At 40.7% G+C, this 17,833-nt stretch overlaps 1 protein-coding gene across 2 annotated transcripts in view; it reads left to right on the plus strand.

The window, feature by feature from the left end:
• Positions 1-17,833, plus strand: part of LOC134731437 (uncharacterized) — a 134,174-nt gene that overhangs the window by 77,125 nt on the left and 39,216 nt on the right. The window contains exon 5 of one of the 2 annotated variants that reach the window (XM_063609628.1): positions 342-419. The exons of the other annotated variant lie outside the window; for it this stretch is intronic. The gene's annotated coding sequence lies outside the window, so the exon portion shown is untranslated. Of the gene's footprint in view, positions 1-341; positions 420-17,833 lie in introns of those variants that run through there. 2 annotated transcript variants of the gene reach the window in all.

Raw genomic sequence — 17,833 nt, forward strand, 5'->3', positions numbered from 1 at the left:
GTGTTGATGGTACACAAGGCTAAGTTCTGAATCTACAGCTATTCGTGGTGCTATTTCTTTAAAAACCTAGAGATCAACAAACAAAAACACATTAATCCAATGTGGCAATCAGGCGCCGTGAACTAATCCTAGTACTTTAATTCTAAAAGCTGAATCCTCTTGGCAAAAGAAAATGATAGTCAGAATTTCTCTTCCCAAGACATTTCATTTAGCCACCTCTATTTGTCTTCTATTTTCTTCCAAGATTTCCCACTACCAAGCATAGTAGTTTTTGTTCAAACCACTCTCAATAGCCTAAGGTAGTCTAATTAAAGCAATGGATCATTTACTCTGCTTTTCAGTAATTCTACAGTGACTTAATGAACAGAGTGCAGCAATTCAACACATGGATTCTTACACATTGCATCCTAATCGTATGTAAGTACCACACAATTCTATTGAGACTCACAGACATTTCTTTCTTCTCCTCTTCAATGAAAAAGCAAGCATTAATTGAACCACACCACGATTTGGGAAATAAACATTTCATGTAAATTGAAAAAAATACTTCTGTACTTGTAACATGTACCATTCTTTTTCATCTGAGTTTTCTTAATTTTCTACAATGAGCAGGTACTAGTTTTGTTAAGAGAAAAAAATTAGTTTTTTTAAATCTTTAAGTCAGGAGTCTGCCTATTGAAAATAGCATTGTGGTACCTTTATCTTTAGAAATATGTGCCTTTACTTTTTATAGAAAAGATTAGAAGTGTTTCAACAAAAGAAATAGTATATTATGGTTTCAAACCTCAAAGCATGGAGACAACCTGGGATGTTAACGAAGGAAACCTGAATTCTGAGATCCGTCCGCAAAAGGGAAGCTGGAAGCCTTGGAAGAAGATTCTGATTGTGTAATTGAGTTATTAATATCAGAAATGCTTTTCCGTAGGCCTTTACTTTGAATTCATTTTTTGAATGAGATAGCTGGTCTTTAAAAACAACTTACTTTTTACTGTTACAGCACTACACATGTATGGTAAAAATAATTCAAATGGTAAAAAGAAAGAGGTGCTGTGAAAAAGATGAAAAACTCCTGACATCCCAGCTCTGCAGTCCTCAGAGATAATGATCATTTCTTGTGCCCCTTTTTAGAAATTTTCTCTGGGCATACACTCCCTCTATGTCTCTACTCCTTTAAATCTATATTCTACTGCTTTATATCTCCATATCTATATATTAATATGTAGATATTACAGTTGCTATATACTTATTAAAACAGTTACTTGACTTTTTATATTTCACATTCTGGGGCTTTCAGCTGTCACCGTGACTCCAAGCGCCCCTCTGCTGGGACATGAGAGAGAAGGCATCAGTCAGGATGATAGAGCTTGATTGATGCACGTTCCCGAGCCACACTAGCGATCTTTGAGTGCAGGTTGGAGTCCAGGTAATCTGGCCGGGCCTCCTCATTCATGGCAATCTCTGGGCAGAGATCTTAGGAAATTCTCCTCCCCTCTCAAGACTCAGCCATCTCATTGGTAGGATGAAGGGCTGGGAATACCCGAGATACAGTCTAATGTTCTATGTCTCTTGTCTGTGATGTCATAACTGTGGCACTTGGGGACACTTCCAAATGACCAATATTCTGCAAAGATCCGCATCACGTTCTTTAAGACCCGTGCCTGTCAGAGCTGTCGGACACTGGCCAGGGCCCTGCAGACATGCACAGTTTCTCATAGCCTCGCCTGGTGCTTTGAGTTCCTGCCACACTCATTGGTTAGCTGTAGCTCAATCATGTGCATTTAACTGGCAGAGAGTGGGTGAGAGAAAGAGAGGAGTGGGAGAATGGAGTTCTTAATGTTCAGACAGAAGCTTCATTTTCCGCCTCACTCCTGGCCTAACTGCCACCCTGTCCTCATGTCACTTTGTCCCCTACTCTCCAGGGGACTGATATCACCACAGAAAATGAATGTTTCCTGACTTGGCCTTGTGAGAATCAAATGTATTTACTAAATACTGTCTATATTCCTGCAATTTGCCACACAAAGGCGGGTGAAAATCTGAGGATAGCTAGATGAGTCCTTAAACCATGTGCTCAGAGGTCTAAGTTCAGGTGGGGAAAGAGAAACGTACATAGATAAACTGGAACGCAGCACTGACAATGTCAGATGAAAACAGGGAAGCTCTGCAGAGAAGGGGGACCTTGGGCTGAGAAATGGAGGCCAAAGTGGGGTCGGCCAGGTTCAGGAGGTAGAAAGCACTCCAGGAAGTAGTGAAGTTGAGTGGCAAGGCACAGAGACACATATGAGGGTGGCATGTTCAGGGGATGACAAGCTATTCTGGATGCCTGGTGTGTAGGGTGCACATGAGGAAGGACTAGGTGAATGAGTCTAGAAAAGTAGGCAGAGCTCTGACCATACGGGGTTTGGATAATGAGCTGAAAAGTGTAGAATTTGTTCTGAAAGCAGCAGCTCCCAACCCTACCACATCCAATGGCCCTTTTTATAACAAGTATTTTATAATGTCTTCTATATATCCTGAAAAGAAATTCATATTGCTATATATCCTACCTACATACACAGTGAAAAATTAAATGAAAAATGAAAATCACTATAATGGCCTGATATGAAGAACATCAAAGGAAAAAATGTATTTCATGTAAATGCTTGAATCTGACTAAAAAAAAAACCAGAAAACATACTGAAGTGGTTGGATATTTATGACTATACGCAGAAGCAGCAAGATGTGACAGCTACAGATACAAACAATACAGGCGCATGGAACTAGCGAGTCATGGACCTTGTCATTTGATGTGATTTTCTGAAACGTTAACTTTGGAGAAATGCTGAACACAAAAAAGTACAATCATCTCTTGATTCACTTAGTATTTTCACTTATAGATCATCGGATATATTAAAATGATGCAAAAATACTTGGTGTGTCTATGCAAATCGGAATTCATTCTAGGTTTATACAATTATAAAAAGCATTTTCAATTATAGGCATGTTTAATAAAACATTCAGAGTCACATTAAAAGTGGGACCATTTCTTCTTTGAAAGGATAGTTTTGTGTGTGTCTGGATGACCTAGACATACATGTTTGGTTGCAAAGGTCAGGGACGTGGAAGTGACTGTGAAGATGAGGCACTGCCACAGGGCCATGGGAGTTGCAGCTGCAGGTGCCTAGCAAGGAAATTCCTGAGAAGCCCATAGAAGTGCCCTAGAGAAAGAGTCAATCTGAAGCCACTGCTATGGTCAGAGGAAACCAACAACAGATTATGTCAATTGTATCTTGTATCAGAACCAGCCACGTAAGGGTTCTCTTGACTCTTAACTCTCACTTAAGGCCCTGCTTCAACACTGGGAAGCAAGCAGCAACATAGTGAGTAGGGAAAAAGAAATAGAAATTTTAGTTGAAGTGTTAGGAAAATTCATTGTTCACTCGGGGAAAAAAACCTAAAGTGTTAGATCACTTCATAACACTGTACATAAAATTAGCTCCAAGAGGATTAACCATCTAACAATAAAAAATAAAATTGTAAAGAACCAATAGAATATATGATTAAACATCTTTAGAATCATGAGTTAGGTAAGACCTTCTTAGATGGAGAAAATCAATTCCTTAGAAAAATCTGAAAAAATGAATGGGCAATCCCCAGAGAAGAAATACAAACAGTCCAAAATCATGAACAGATACTCGACTCAACTTCACCAGTAACTGGGGAAATGCAAATCACACCAAGTATCTATTACCAGAGTGGCAGCATACCAGATTGATAATATTCAGTGTTGTCAAGGAATATGGTAGTATCTATCAACATTTTAAAAATGTGTACCATAAATCTGGCTAGTCTATGCATAGAGCTCTATCCCTGGGAATAAGTATACACAAAGTGTGTGCAAAAATTTTTACTATGGCATTGTTTTAATTGTGAAAACATGAAACATTACATATGTTTATCAATAGGAGTGTGCTTGAATGGATTATGGTGCCTCCATACTGTAGGATAATCTGTACAAGTTAAAGAAAAATGACATGAATTTACACATATTGACATGAAGAAAAACCATGTGTTTTTCTTCATGTCACATTCTTTAGTATAGACACATTCTTAAGTATAGAAACATGACACATTCTTAAGTATAGAAAGAAATTTCACATTCTTAAGTATAGAGAGAAATTTCACACACTATGAACAAATGATCCCATTTATATAAAGAGTAAAAATTATGCACACACACAAATATATATATATATATATATACAAAAATACATGACTATGTATGCATCCCCGCCATACACACACACAAACACATGCACATAAAATTGAGGAAATTGACTGGAAGATATATACAATGTATAGTTAAAAAAGGTTTACTTCTATGCTAGAAAATAAGATTGGGCCATCATGAGGACCTTTACTTTGTGCTCTTTCTGTACATTTATTTTTTAAGTGTTATGTGAGAACATACTGATGTATTTCTGGTGCAGACTTTTACCAAGTGTTTAAAACTTGGCAATAACAGATTTTATGTGGAAGCTATACTGACTTCAGGAACACCACACTCTTGGTTTTGCTATCCTCACTGGCTGCCCCTTCTTTGGGTTGTACAGTGTCCTCCTCATCTCGCTGACCTCTAAATATTAGAGTGCCCCAGGGCCCAGTCTTGCAAGCTATGCTTTCTCAGCCAACAATTATTTCCTACACATTGACAATCAATTCCATGACTTTTTGGCAGGTTAAATTTTAGCTCCAACCTCCAGCTTTGCCGCTTTGCCCTGACGGGCGGAGTCTTATAAACAATTGTGTACTCAGTATCTGCAATGGGATATCTGAGAATATCTACACCTTAACTTGTCAAAAACAAAACTACTTGTTTAACTTTTTTTCTTCAAACCTGCTCCTCCCGCAGTCTTCCCCACTCAGGAAATGGCATCTCCATTCAAGTTGCTTGGACAAAAATCCTTAGGGCCATTTTTTACCTTATGATTAGACCCAAATAGAGCTGCTTCTCACTGCTCCAATCGCTTTGACTCTAGTCCAAGCTACATCATCTCTCACCTTGACTATTAGAATAGCTTCCAAAAACCCGTCTTTGTGCTTCCATTCCTGCCCAGTCTGCGGTCCATTTTTCACTCTGCAGTCAAGAGATCCTTCTAAAATCTGAATTTCAGCCTGGCACATGCCTGTAATCCCAGTGCTGTGGGAGCTGGAGGTGGGAGCATGGCTTGAGGCCAGGAGTTTGAGGCCAGCCTGGACAACATAGTGAGACCACATCTCTAAAAAACATTAAAAATAAATAAATAAAAGCTGAATTAGGGCCCAGCACAGTGGCTCACGCCTGTAATCCCGGTACTTTGGGAGGCCGAGGTGGGCAGATCATGAGGTCAGGAGATCAAAATCATCCTGGCTAACACAGTGAAACCCGTCTCTACTAAAAATACAAAAAATTAGCCAGGCGTGGTGGCGCATGCCTGTAATCCCAGCTACTCGGGAGGCTGAGGCAGGAGAATCGCTTGAACTGGGGAGACAGAGGCTGCAGTGAGCTGAGATGGTGCTACTGCACTCCAGCCTGTGCGACAGAGTGAGACTCCATCTCAAAAAAAAAAGCTGAACTAGGTCACGTATTATACCACTTTTCTACTCAAAACCTTGTAATTCCTTTATATCACAATAACAATTTCACATCATACTGACAATTTCAAATCCCTTATCACAGCTGATCACATCTACCAAGGTCCATTCCCCACAAGGGGTCTCCCCCATTGACCTCAGCTTCCACCACTCTCCTCTTACTTATTACCTGTGAATCCACCTGCACTGGCAAGCTAGCTGGTCCTCATGTACCCTAGACAGTATGCTGTCTTAGCACACCTATTCTGCTCTTGGCCTGATGCTCTTCCCCCAGATATTTGCATGCATCCTTTTCTTGCTTCATTCAAGAGTTTGCTCTAAATTCAACTCCTCAGAGTGCATTTTAACACCCTCCTAATTACGAAACTATCCCCCATCCTTCTGTTTGCCTAGCCTCCACATAAGGAGCTTTCCTCATATGTATGGCCATTCTTGATGGCATGGTCAAGATAAAGAGTGGGAGGAAAGAAAGCCACGTGGAAGCTCTAAACCCATGCTGGTGTGGTGGAGCTTGTCAACTCTGAGCTTCACTTTAAGATATTTTGGGTGGGCCACTGGTCGGGCTGCCTTGATGTCAGTATTTTCAGATCTGTTCTTTTGGTCTGGGCACATTCCCCAGAGAGGCATCTTGCCTGTTAGGTTAAGGTCTGATTGCCGGTTTTCCGAGAGCAAAGAAAAGGCGTGAGGCTGGGAGGAGGTGTCTTGGGAGTCAGCATTCTGTGTGCCGGCAGTCTACTTAATTCCCCTGATTTTGATAAGATCCAAAGGTTCTCAAGTGTACTCCCAGTCCAGAGAACCTGTTTTTACAGTCTCTAGGGGAAAAAAACCTTCAGAAATCTAGGAGAGAGGATGAGGGAGCAGCAGTGAGGGTCAGCTGCCTCATGTATGGAGTAAGGAGTCAGGAGATGTAGGTGCTTCCCAAACAACTTACGTGATTCTCCTTAATTTAGCAGCTTTCTATGCCCCATGAGCCAGAGAGTTAGAGATTTAGTGCTGACAGTTCTCAAGCATTTTGAGGATTCTGAGTGTAAACTGGGTTGAACTCTCAGGAGAGCCCCCACTGAGGTGTATGAGTATATGGATAACAATGCCCTTCTAGACAAAGGCAGTTGCTGAGCCCACGATGGCTTTGAATGAATTAGCAAAGGCACCCCTTCTTCAGGGCAGACATAGCCCCATGTCTGGGTGCATGCTGGGCTGGAGAAATGTGTGGCCAGGATTTCAGCTCCAACTCCCTTTTTGCCATAACCAAGCCACACACCGCTGCGGGCTCTCAGCTTCCTCCATGACTGGCCTGTTTACACCTTGTCTGTTTCCTTGCATCCATTTTCAAGAAATGTGTTGCTGTTGTCTTCTCCCATGTTCTCAATGTTCTTGTTGATTTATGTGCTCTTTGTAAATGTCTTTTTTAATGGGATTTTAGGAGGGTTTTGGGAAATAATAAAATTAAATGAATGAATTTAATCTATTAACTCAGAATGGTGCTCCCTCTTCTGAACTCCTGCCTTTTCCCATGTTGTCCTATTTCCTGTTTGTTTGTTGTTACATGGAAGACATTTGTGTTTGTTCCATACACAATTTGGTCAAAAAAGTGTCTCATCTTGGTCCCTTACTTCAAGCCAAGATGAAGGAATAGGTGGAAATTTATGCTTCTAGCTATTAAGAGGAATGCTCCAATGACCATCTTTGAAGCTGTCTATTTTAGTCCACTTTAGCCTTCACCTAATCTTTTAGTGAGAGAATTAAATATATTTATACGTTTTTGATGTAAATTGCACATCCAACTTAATGTTGTTACCTTAGATTTACTTTCCCTTTTTTTATTCCCTTCCCCCCTTTTTATTGTGTTATATATTCTGTATACTTTAATTTCCCTAAAGACTTTTTACTTAGAATGATTTTTGATATGTGCACTAGTTTTAAATTCTACTTTTAGGTGTTAACGTTAACCTGCAATTTATTTACATGATAATTTTCTTTTTCTTTTTATTAATTAACTGGAAATGCTTTTGATACATTTTATAGAAAGATTATATATGAGGTTTATTTTGGAATTATTTAATATGGAATAGTATTTCTTTTGCCTTTATGATAATATATCATTTAATATTGTGAAGGTGAGATCTGAAGTCTGATCTTTTTTTCTTTAGAATTAACTTAGGTGAAATTTTTCCTATGGTTGAGACAGAACAGGGAGCTCTCTTAGCAACCTGTGACCAACTCCCAACCCCTGGCAAGCATGAAAATAAAGAAAAATCTTGAGTTCTGTCAAGGGAAATTCCAGGCACCTAGGTAGGCCTGAGAAGTAAATAAGCAACTTGATAAATAAGAAGGTAATGGCAGCCTAAAACAATAGCCAAGGAAGCTAGAGTCAGGAGAATCATTCCCTATAGAAACTAAAGATAGCATCTTAACAGATGTTTCATATCTTAAGATATACATACGTTCTTCAGAAACCCAGACCCCCACCAAACGAATCTGCTGGCACAGACCTCAAATGATGGGAGAGCTGAGGACTGAATCTTGACTGCCATGTTTTGTTCTAAATTTCTTCCTGAGGGGCCTAGAGGAGGTCACGTTCATGAGCCAGAGCTAGCATTCTTTTCTGATAACCCGAAAGTTTTAGACAAAGCTTCACCTCCTTAACCAATCACAAATAAGAAAAGCTTTGAATCCACCTATGACTCATGGCCCCTGCTTTGAGATGTCCTACCTTTTAAAGTCAAACCAATGTAGAGCCTCCATTACTGATTTATGACTTTGCCTGCAGCTTCCGCCTTCCCACCTTTAAGAACCCTTACCTGTAAGCCATTGGAGAGGTCAGGGCTGAAGCAAGACCTGCCCAAGTCTCCATACTTGGTGCCCTGCAAGTAAACGCCCTCGTTTCTCCTGCTGCAAATCTCAGTGTGGATGTTTGCCTTATTGCACTGGCCAGTGGACCCCAATTTGGTTTGATAACATGGTGAAGTAGACTTTGTATTCTATTTATGTGTAAAATATGTGTGTGTGTGTGTGTGTGTCTGTATGTGTATGCCTTGCTGAATTCTTTCTTTAACTTTGAAAATTTAAATTTTACTATGATAGGTTGAAGTATCTTTTCATCTATGCATGGAATGGAAATACTGATGACCAACAAAATAAAAAAGATGCACAGACACAGAAGTAATCAGGAAAACTCAAAGTATCTGTAACAAGATACTTTATTTAAATTGTGAAGCATTTTTTATTGAAGTCTAGTATGTATACAGAGAAGAACACATATCATAATTGTATAACTTGATGAATTTCCACAAACTGAACCCCTGTGTGTAACCAGCAGCCAGACCAAGAGCAGAACTGTGCCAGCTCCCAGGAATCCTCACCTGGGCTTCTGTCCAGCTATTGCCTACCTCCAGAGCAACTGTGATCCTGACTTCTAAAAGCCTAGTTTAATTTTGAGTTTGGCAAACAATTTAAAGTTTTGATGATACGCAAGTTATGACCAGATTGAGGGAAGAGTATATAAATACTCTTTATATTTATATATAAATTACATATAAATTTTTACAGATGTTTGGAGAACAGCTAGGCAATGCCCATATTCTTAATTTTTTTTTTTAAGATGGATTATCACTCTGTTGCCCAGGCTGAAGTGCAGTGGCATGGTTTTGGCTCACTGCAACCTCTGCCTCCCAGGTTCAAGGGATTCTCGTCCTCAGCCTCCCGAGTGGCTGGGATTACAGGCATGTGCTACCATGCCCGGCTAATTTTTGTATTTTTAGTAGAAACCAGGTTTCGCCATGTTAGCCAGGCTGGTCTCGAACCCTTGACCTCAGGTGATCCACCCACCTCGGCCTCCCAAAGTGCTCGGATTACAGGCGTGAGCCACTGTGCCCAGCTCATATTCTTAATTTCTCAGTTTTCCTTTCAGTTCGTTCGTTGCTTACTCTCCTTGTCCTCTTTAATACAGGTTTAATTGTTTCCTCTTACCTAATTATGATTCATCCAACCAACATTTGCCATTGTACTTCCTTGGAAAACAGCCTTGCTCTTAGAGATGACTATGAATGTTTTGGCCTATGGTGTCTCTCAGACTCCTCAATTCCATGCCGCCTGCCAAATGTACCTTGGCTTAAAATATCTCTTTCAATGCCACCTTGTCCTTCCAGTCATCCTCAATTCCTTTTATTATTTCCCTAATGAAAATTGAAATTTCTGCCAATTGCAAATGTAGTTAAAGCTTCTCACAAATGAAATAAAATGGAAATGATGCCTATGAAGCATCTACTACAGCAACTAACACATAGCATGTTGTTTGAAATGTTAGTTTCCTTCCTTTTCTTCCTTTTCATTTTTCAGAAAGCCTCATTTACCCTCAAAACAGCTGTATACAGCATGAAAACCACTCTGAAGCACTTGCACCGTGTATAAAGAATCCTTTTCTCTTTCAGACAAATGTTCATTGGTGCGCCAAGTTTTTTTAAATAATATTTTTGCTTATTCTTTTAACAGTGATAAATGCCATCTGTAAACTTGGAGTTTCCTACAGACTAATTATATTGGGGTGTTTTCCAATTAGTAAAATCCTCATGGTGTTTTACACTCTGGGACAAGAATAGTATAGATGAGAAATGAACCTGTAGGGACTGAAAGCAGGCAACATGAAGCATTTAGACACAGGACACAGCGTACAGCACTCACATGCCTGGAGCACACAATTACATACATAGAAGTCAGAACAGGCTTCCTGTGCAGAGCCTCCTGGGCTACACCCAGCATTTAAATGTAGTGGCATTTAGCCTCATTCTTCCCATTTCTGTATTCCTCTGATATGGCTTCCCTGTGGGATGCTGTGACTTAATTTGTCTGACAACCAAAATTTTGCCACGGTGCCCCAAAAAATATTTACTCTGTTAGTGAACTAATTTTCTGGAATCTAGAGAAGTAGGCAAGAAGACTAAAAAACTGACATAATTCTTCAAAACTGAGCTGCAAAAGGATTTAAAGAAATGGTTGTGGAATCCAGGAGGATCATTAGTAGCTTAGACATCAAAATAAAATACCATCTTGCACTCAGAGCAGGCTCTTTTCTTTCTGTAGTTTAAGGAGACATGCTGAATATCCATGCAAAGACATGCACGTTGAGGTGTCTTCTTATTTTCTGATTGAAATGGATTTGTACTAAACTCCTTCATCTGCATCTTGCTGTAGTATTCCACATGACTTTTAATTTATGTATTTGCTTATTTATTTATTACCTAAAGCTTGGAAAATAATCTACAAATAAATATCCCTTCCGAGATCGATTCCCTAACTAGGGGTTCATTAGTACCTCTGCCCCCCATTTTCTTCGCAGGGATGCAAGGCTTTATATGATAAAGTTAGTAACTGACAAGTTCTTGGTCTTTCGGTTTCAATAGCTTTTATTTGTTTTACCATCGTCACTAATGTCAATTGAATGTCTTCTTGGCTCTTGATCTTCTGAGCCTCTCAGACACTTTGTGACTTTAGAGGTAGTAGTAGTACTCTATGACTATTTAGAATGTAAGGGAAATTAGAAGCTCAGCTTGGAAACAACTATTTATGTTTTTCCAACTTCTCTCCTGCGTTTTCCTTTCTTTCCAATTACCTAACCACAGTCCTGATCTGCAGCTCTATTCCGGGGCGTCTGTTTGTCTATCACTACACTTGGCTGCTCAGGGACCTTGTTCCTTTCCTCGTTTTCTTTGATCACTCTATCCTGATATAGTACATACACACTTGTGATCTCCAAACTTCTATTTTCAGCTGTTTCTGAGATATTACCATTCAAATGTTCCCACTCTCTCACTTCAAAATAAGCACACCTGGAACTCAACTGCTTCTCTCCCCCTGTCGTCTAAAACCAGCTTCTTGTTCCCATTTCCAGCATTATTCTGGTTAAATTTCCCAAAAGACTGGTGATCTGACCTGGAATCAGAAAGGGACTGAGTATTTATTTTCTTTTTCATTGGTTAGAACAAGAGATTATTAGTTTCTTGAAGGTGGGAATTACTTTTTATGATGTGTATCCCTACAGTGCCTTGTAAAGTATCTCAGTGAATACCTGTTAAGCGGGTGATAGATTAAAATGCTGTGCTAAGTGAGGCAAAATATTATGCTCCCCAATTGCAATCATCTGTTAGCTAACAATTGATAAGATAATGTGAATATATAAAGACCTACCCATGCCAGGTGCAGTGCCTCATACCTGTAATCCCAGCACTTTGGGAGGCCGAGGCGGGCAGATCGCAAGATCAGGAGATTCAGACCATCCTGGCCAACATGGTGAAACCTCATCTCTACTAAAAGTACAAAAATTAGCTGGGCATGATGGCGCATGCCTGTAATCCCAGCTACGTGGGAGGCTAACGCAGCAGAATCGATTGAACCAGGGAGTCGGAGGTTGCAGTGAGCCAAGATAGAGCCACTGCACTCCAGCCTGGTGACAGAGTGAGACTCCGTCTCAAAAAAAAAAAAAAAAAAAAAAGACCTACCCATTTCTGCTACTACCAAAATAATTCCATGTACCTGCCTTACTAATGGTGGGTGGGTAGCAGAGTTTCTGGTTTCTAATTACTAGCTTTGGTACTGTTTAACCAAACTTGTTGGATGGACAGAGATGGAAATAAATTAGGCTTTACTAACCTAATTATAACTGGCTCTTTGGGAGTAAAAAATTAAAAAATGAACCCTAAGACTATCTTCAATCATGGGATGAACATAATAGTACTGGAAGCTACCAAGAACAAAATAAAACAAAGCAAAACAAAAACCAACAGCCCTCATTTCAAAAGTGTTCAAACTTCCTTATAAATGTAATGATTCTGTGTGCACAATTACTTTGTGCAATACACCATTAATGGGACTGTGTATCGCCTAAATTCTTCAAAGGCATTTTTTTCTGGGATGGAATAGATCTTCAGAGACTGTACCCTATAATGATACATGAACTTTTTACTTTGATGCAAGAAAAACATCCGCAGAGGTTTGCTGAGGGGTGCCTGGGAATTAACACCCTCTCCTTTAAGAATTACCCTGGAGTCCTAAATAATTAGTTAACTATGCATGTTTTTCTCTAGCCTTACAAACTAACAATAGTGCATATAAGATTAGAAGGTAGGCGGGCAGGATTAAGGGCTTTGCTATTAGATGACAATGGCTTGAATACCTCCGGTCCCTGTGTTAGAAAGATGCAATAGTTCCCTTGTGTGAAGTCCTTAATGGAGGTGATCAAATGTGAACTGCTTGGGAAAATGATTGCCTTTTCAAATGATTGCTGTAAAACCTATTGGCGATATTCCTTTTTATTGTATCTTCTTCTTCTAAGCCCAGAATTAACAATTAAATGTGTTTTACTGGCTATCATCTAACATTTTTTTCATTAAAAGAAGTTCTGTCTCTAACAATAATAAAAAAATCCATAAATGAATCTACTTTATGAAAACAGCTTGGTGTTAAGGCTATTTTTACCTGATAGTACTTCTGTATGGATCTATACCATTCATTCATTTAATTAACCATTTGTTGCCATAATTGTTATTATTCAGCAATTATCACCCACAGAACAAAGAACAATGCTTGTGCTAAGTTGCAGGGAATGGGGGAGGGGCACGGTAAAACAACAAATAAGAAAGTATACAGGGAGTTCAGAATGTAATAGCATAGCAATTTAGTACATGTAGCTAGTCACCAAAATAAAAGCAGAGTATTAGAAATCTCACCCCTACCCCCACCCACCCACCTTACAGCAGTTTACTCCATTCCCATTGGCCACAGCCACACCGTACATGAGGGAAGTTTTTCACTTCCCCTGGCACCTGCATCTGGGCCTTATTTTTAGCCTTGAAGAGCACTGTTCAAAGTCTTTGTCTCTAAGTGCACATGCCCTCATTCTTCTCTTTCATACTCTTCACCCATGGATAGATCTTACAGATGGGTCTCTAATAAAGCACCTTTATTGCCACACATCTGACAGGCTTTATTTATAATGGGTCCACCTACCCTTCCATTGCACAGAATGGGGTTTAACAACTCATTGTACTCTTTACCCACAGCACCATTTCATAGCAACTATGACCCCTCCCACTGCTTTTAACATTCCTGATCACCACCATGACACCCTCTGGCATGCCAAGTATAGCAAAACACAAATGCAAACAGGCAAAGGATTCAGGGAGGCAATCTGAATTGAAGACCTGGCTGGTTTTCCTCCTGACAACTGAGCCTAACCCACTCTTTTGGAAATCAGGAAAACTACTACTAGGGAAAATATAACTTCATGGAAAGCATAAAAGGTATCAAATTTGCAGCATTCTACCTTCGGCTGTCAGCACCACGGGATTCTGTCCTTTTTTCTACAGCTTTCTTCAGGGCTTCTCCACAAAGAGCCCAATGTGAAACTCCAACACCCCATTCCAACTTCCCACACCAACCATGTGAAAGGAAGAAATAATTGGGCATGTGGGAGAGAAAGATGGGACTTTGGCCAGCACTGCACTCAGTTCTACTGCCAGTGGTGACTGAAAGGATATGGGGTGGAAAACTGTTAATGAATCTTCTTGCCACCTTAAGAGTGGCTTAAAGTGCATCAAAGCAACCCACTGGGATATCCCAACACTGGGGGGAATGTGAGGGGATGTGGGTAGAGGTGATTTCTGGTCCATCAAGGACGTTTAATGTGAACTTAACAAAGTAATCAAGATTCACTTTCCCACCCTATACCATTCCCAGATCAGCCAGGTTTAATTCTCCTACTCTTAGTAGTTTTTTTTTTTTTTTTTTTTTTTTTTTTGAGACGGAGTCTGGCTCTGTCGCCCAGGCAGGAGTGCAGTGGCGCAATCTCGGCTCACTGCAAGCTCCACCTCCCGGGTTCACGCCATTCTCCTGCCTCAGCCTCTCTGAGTAGCTGGGACTACAGGCGCCCGCCACCACGCCCGGCTAATTTTTTGTATTTTTTTAGTAGAGAAGGGGTTTCACCGTGGTCTCGATCTCCTGACCTCGTGATCCGCCCACCTCGGCCTCCCAAAGTGCTGGGATTACAAGCGTGAGCCACCGCGCCCGGCCCTCTTAGTAGTTTTGAGCCCTAGGTCCTAAATTCTTGGCTCCTTGCTTCATGTATGATCTGGACCTTTACGTGTTTGTTGCTGTTTCTGTCTTTCCTCCAGCTTTTGTCGTCAGTGTTGTTTCTACTGTTTCTGAGTCTTCTGGCACTACAGTCTTTGAACTCATGCTGTCTCAGGGGTGGACTCTCAGCCCTGGCTCCTTCTTTCCCAGATCCTCTTGCCCCTTCTCCCCCTTGGGGTTAGGAGATTCAGACAGGCAGCAGGTAACAAGGTCCTTGTCATTTAAAAGTATGAGATTAGAATTGTCAAATCAAGGCAATGCTAGGCCAAGATGAACTAAGATGCTTTAGTTTTTGCAACAGTGAGAAACAGCTCCAAGAAATCTGGATGGCTTGCAACAAGAACAGTATTTCTCGCTAAAGATACATGAAGGTTGTAGATATCTGGCACCCAGACTGGACAAAACATTTCTATAGGAGAACTGCTATTCTCATGGCAGAGGGCAGGAATGCAGAAGACCCTGGACCATCTTTACATCACATTTACCATATGATGTAAAGCTTCTGGTAAAATAAAGCTGATGTCACGGACATTTATAACCCATCGGCTAAAGCACAGTGGGCTAAGTCCATCAATGAGGTGATCTCATGTGCTCCTTCCCTAGGATGTGGACAGATCACAACACAGGGTGGGGATGTATAACCCACCGTAGAGGAAGAGCAAATATTTGGAAACAATATTATGGCAAATGGATTAAGGGAGGGCAAGAGGAATAAACAATCCCAGTTACTAGATTAAGGTACCAGCTGGGTTTTGTCCACACAGAATAAGCAGTAACTCGATTATTGACTTTCTGTTAATATTTTTTTTATTACAAGCAATAGGCAGTAACTCAAATTAGCTTCAATGAAAAAGGAGCTAATGGATTCACATAACTAAAAGTCCAAACAGAATGCAAGAATGAAAGATCTATGCTCAAAAATGCTGTCCCTAGGAATTGCTTTCTCTCTGTTTCAGGCAGCCTCTTTCATACAGTTTCAAAATGGCCTCAGGAAGCTCCTGGCTTAGCAATCCCAGTGGAAAGAAAAATGCCTGTTCACCAATAGCTCTAGAACTAACCTCAGGTTGATGCTCATTGCTTCTGATCATCTGGCTTGATTCATGTGCCCAGCACTGGTTCATCTGTCAAGAGGGACGCAATAGTTGCATCGGCTAGAGCCACGTGTTCACACTTAGAAATGAGAGCAAAGTCAGTAATGCCTGGAAACATGTGCATCGAGATGATGAATGAGTTCTCCCAAGAGAATTCAAGGTGCTTTTACCAGAAGGAAATGCCAAAAGTCCCACAAGCCTATTAGGGATAATTGGTTGGTTAAGTTAAATTTATTCCTGCTGGGCAAGGGAAAACACTCACAAATGCAGTCTCATCAACAAGGAAAGTATAGCAGTATTTTTACAGGACTAGTGCTGAGGAGGTCAGGTAGAACTCCAATGATGTCAGAGTGGGATTTTGGAAGTGGAGAATGAGTGGGCAGGTGGAAGGAGCTTTCAAAAGGTTGATAGTGAAAGACAGTGTGGGGATTGCTCAAATACCTAAAGAGAGAAATACCATTCGACCCAGCAATCCCATTACTAGGTATATACTAAAAGGAATACAAATTGCACTATTATGAAGACACATGCACGTGTTTGTTCATTGCAACACTGTTCACAATAGTGAAGACATGGAATCAGCCTAAATGCCCATCAATGATAGGCTGGATAACGAAAATGTGGTACCTATACACCGTGGAATACTATACAGCCATAAAAAAGGATAAAATCATGTCCTTTGCCAGGGACATGGATGGAGCTGGAGGTCATTATCCTTAGCAAACTAACATGGGAACAGAAACCAAATAATGCATGTTCTCACTTATAAGTGGGAGCTAAATGTTGAGAACACGTGGACACATAGAGGGAAGCAACACACACTGGGGCCTCTTGGAGGGTGGATGGTGGGAGGAGGGAGAGGATCGGGAAAAATAATGAATGGGTACTAGGCTTCATACCTGGGTGATGAAATAATCTATCCAACAAACGCCTCTAAGTTTACTATGTAACAAACCTGCACTTGTACCCCTAAACTTAAAATAAAAGTTAAAAAAAAAAAAAGGTTGGAAGACATGAAGTGGAACTTTTGCAGTACATCTTCAGTGGAACATCTCAGTCCTCCCCAGAGACTAATTTTCGCAAATCAACAGTAGCAGTTTCCCCTAGTTCGGCACTTGCTTGTTGCAAGTGACAGTCTTAGTAAATATCTATTTCTTAGTAGGGGTTAGATGTCTGGCTGATGAAAAGGGCAGATGTCCACCACAGCTATCAAGTGACCTGTTTGACTAAACCCTTAATACCCTTCATACCTGAGGACGGGTTAGATCAGGAACTGGGTCATTACTGGGGGACTTTAGAGGCAGCCTCTGAGTGGGTTGTTTCTCAGAGCTGCTCCATTGGTCACTGCAATCTCCTCACAAGCTTCCAATTTCATATTTTTTCTCTGGACACTGTAGACAGGCATAGACAGAATTGCATAGACAGAGGGACCAGGAAGAAGGTTCAGAATGTTAGAGAATCAGACAGACAATGGATGGTGGTAGACAGGAAATATAAGACGAGAATGTGATTAAGGAGAGAGCCAAATCTTTCCTTTTAAAATAACCTGGGTTGGGCATGGTCGCTCATGCCTGTAATCCCAGCATTTGGGGAGGCCGAGGCGGGCAGATCACTGGAGCCCAGGAATTTGAAACCAGCCTGGCCAACATGGTGAAACCCCGTCTCTACTAAAAATACAAAAATGAGCCAAGCGTGGTGGCATGTGCCTGTAATCCCAGCTACTTGGGAGGCTGAGGCGGGATAATCGCTTGAACCTGGGAGGCAGAGGTTGCAGTGAACTGAGATTGCACCACTGCACTCCAGCCTGGGCGACAAAGCAAGATGCCATCTCAAAAAAAAAAAAAAAAAACACACCAAAGAACAAACAAAAAAAATCCCTGAGACTACTATATGAAGAAGGCTAGGAGCCAGCAGGTTTGAATAATAAAACAAACAAACAAACAAAAAATAAAATACCACACTCATTGCTTCCAGTGAGCATCAAATAATAATTTCTTCCGTTTTTG

Source organism: Symphalangus syndactylus, chromosome 9, assembly GCF_028878055.3.
Source record: "Symphalangus syndactylus isolate Jambi chromosome 9, NHGRI_mSymSyn1-v2.1_pri, whole genome shotgun sequence".
Taxonomy (NCBI): Eukaryota; Metazoa; Chordata; class Mammalia; order Primates; family Hylobatidae; genus Symphalangus; species Symphalangus syndactylus.